Genomic DNA, 3,457 nt, shown 5'->3' on the forward strand with positions numbered 1-3,457 from the left:
TTTTTTTTTAGTTTCAGTATTAGGTTTTTTTTATTTAGTTTTTTTTTAAATGTGTATTAGTTGTGTGCAATATTTAAAAAAACAAAAAAAAAAAAAACAGCATGGCAGTGATGTCATCTGAAGGTGCTTTTCTATTGGCTGCTGCTTGATGATGTCACTTCCGTGTGACACACTTTCAAACGTCCTTATTCCGGTTAATATCAAAATAAATCGACTTAAAAATCACATTCAAAATCATCCCCAAAGGCTCGTGCATTAAATTAATTACCAAAGATGAAAACAAAAGGACATTTTTACTATAATTATAGTTTTAGTTAGTTTTGTAAACATAAAATGTAGTTTCAGTTAGTTTTCGTTTTATTATTTTATTTATTTTTATTATTTTTTTTAAATAAGGATTTTCATTTGTATTTTATTTTTGTGAACGAATTATTATTATTTTATTTTTTTTCAGTTTTTTTCGTTCAGTTTTAGTTCACTAAAATAACATTGGTTGTCATTCAAGAAGTTTGGAAAAACAACAAAGCTACTTCAACAAAGTAAGGAGTAGAAAGTACACATTTCTGTTTTGAAAAAGTAAAAACAAAAAAAACAAAAAAACAAAAAAACCCAACCAAAAAAAAAGAAAAGAAGTAAAGTTATCTCCATGTACAGCGTTGTTTCATAAACTTTGTCAAATGGGTTCAGACCGGTTTGGTCTGCTCTGCAACACTTGGGAAACATCCTGTTAAAAAGTCGGACTTTCAAAATAAAATCTAACAATAGAATAACAATTTCAGCAGACTTTCTTGGGTCATGTCGTGACTTATTTAACAGTCGCACTCAATAAAGTTGCACCAAATACTTTGAGTGTGACTGCACAAAACAAGTTATTAGAGGGCCAAATAGTGTGCTGGAAGTGGCACAAGCTTTTATTTTGAAAGCTTGACCTAAAGTCCTTCGACTTTGGACGAAGGACTTCAGGTTACACGGATGTTGCCCCTTGAAGATCTACTCAAGTATTTGTACTTGGTTACTTGCCACCACTTGGTGTCTGTCCCCCTTACGAGACATGGACGAACAAACTTTGAAACGCAGTCAGAGTGAATCTGCCCACTTGTGCAAGACGAGCGATGGGCGGTCCCGACATAGGCAGACGTGCGCGTTTGGGGTGGGTGTGCACGCGCGCGTGTGTTTTTGTGTGTTTTATGGAGGACGCCCCGAGGCCAGAAAGGGTTGGAGACATTAAAGTGTTGCCACGGTGCCTCAGCGCACCCCTCAGCCTTGAGCCGCTCTGGCAGCTGGACTGGGAAAGATGGGATGCGCGGGAATGGATGGAGGTTCGGGTTTGAGGAAAGAAAGGAAGTCAAAAAGAGGACAATGGGTTATTTTATTTTTTTTTTACCTTGAACTTACAGATTCGAACTTATATATATATATATATATATATATATATATATATATATATATATATATATATATATATATATATATATATACAGACACGGCGCTCCGCATACGCTTACCACGCACTGCGCGTAGGGCACCAACTGCCTAAGGGGGCACCAAAAAACAAATCAAGCCCGTAAAAATAATCATATTATTAATTATAATATCAGTGTCTAATATTTAAAATAAAAGCTTGTAAAGCATGTTAATAAATACAAAAACTAACGTAGCATTATTTACTCGACGAGCGGTATCGCTGGTCTACGTTGGTGCCCCCCCTCCCCTAGTAGTTTGTTCCTATTAGGGAAAGGGGGAGGGTAGCGGGGTGCACTTTTGCTCCAACTAAACAAACTACTAGGGAAAGGGGGAGGGGGTGGGGTATACTTTATGCTTCAATCGGCGGAAAAGAAAAAACAATGAGATGATGCTCACGCGTCACTTGCAGGTATGACAATGACAATTTGTTTATTTTGTAGCAGCTACGTTTACATGACCACAGTTAGCAAAAAAAAAAAAAAAAAAAAAAACACTCCAAATCGCCGCAGTGGAATGGTTGTGACCAGCACGTTCATTATACGGTATGTTAAATGGAATGTGACGAGACAATATTGTTTCATATGGAACGGCCAAGAGCGGCATGTACTGGTGAAAGTGTAATTTGAAAATAATAATAATCATCAGCTTAAGGCTAAGTAGATTTCCTCATTTCATATTCATAGTTTTAACATTATGTCCAGAATTTTTACATAGTGCCCTATCAGTCCTTCTTTAAAAAGGTAGATTATTAAAATTTTCATGTACCTGTGTTTTAAATATAGGCCTGCACAATACCATAATCCTAATCAATTTAGAAAATGTTTGTACCATGGTTGGTTCAAAACCATCTTTCATTGTAGAATCCCTGAATATTGTCTTGTATTTCTGAATACAGGATCAATGCTTCAATATGTTCAAGGAGCATTTCATACCCTAACATAAATGCGGAAATTGCACAAAAGCTGTCATATGATGACCTGATAGCCGATTTTGCAGCCCAGAAATGTAGACATGTGCCTCTGTAGGGCCTCTACTAACTTGCTTGCACTTTCTTTATTTCCAGATGTTTATTTGTTGATAGTAGTGGCATTGAGTTTTATTTTAATTCATTTAGCTTTATTTATTTGAGTATTTGGTGTCATTGTTAGTTTTAGAAAGACTTATTATTTATCACTTATTTTTGTGAACATTTTTAAAACTTCAATATTGACACTTAGAAGTAGGGCTGGGTATCGATTCAGATTTCCAGAATTGATTTAATTCGATTCACAAGGGCCCGATTCAATTCATGATTCACAACGATTTTCGATTCAGTTGAGGAATTCATGCAGCACATATTTTAGACAGTCAAAAGTACCAATGCTGCAAAGAGTAGAAACTTCTTGCTCTAATTTAATGCATTAGTAAGAATATGAATATTTACATTAGGAATTGAATCCATTGCAGTTACATTAATCTGTTTCATTTAACATGGCCTGATAAAAACAATAAATAATCATTTAAATAAATTACAACCACAGCACAGGCTGTGTAAATAAATTGACAAAAATGGGGGGGTCGATATATTGATACATGGTTTTATGTATCGATATTGGGATATGAAAAGGTGTATCGATATGATAGCGATATATCGATATTTCAAACCCAGCCCTACTTACAAGTTATTTTGTTTAATAAAGCAAAACTGACAAATACTCAGATATTGTTCATTTCTACCAGGGGAGGGGTGATGGGGTGTGCGGACTGAGTGTTTTACCACAAAACATTTATGCTTAGGGCACCAAAATGGCTAGCTGTTTATATATATATATATATATATATATATATATATATATATATATATATATGTTATTTTAATTTAATGTATTTATTTATTATTTTTTATTTATTTCTATTTTATTTTTTTGTATGCTGTGTATGTTTGAGTGCGTGTTATATATATATATATATATAATGCATTTGTGTATGCGTGTATTTGTGTGGCATTTGTGCA

Source organism: Festucalex cinctus, chromosome 5 (assembly GCF_051991245.1).
Source record: "Festucalex cinctus isolate MCC-2025b chromosome 5, RoL_Fcin_1.0, whole genome shotgun sequence".
NCBI lineage: Eukaryota > Metazoa > Chordata > Actinopteri > Syngnathiformes > Syngnathidae > Festucalex > Festucalex cinctus.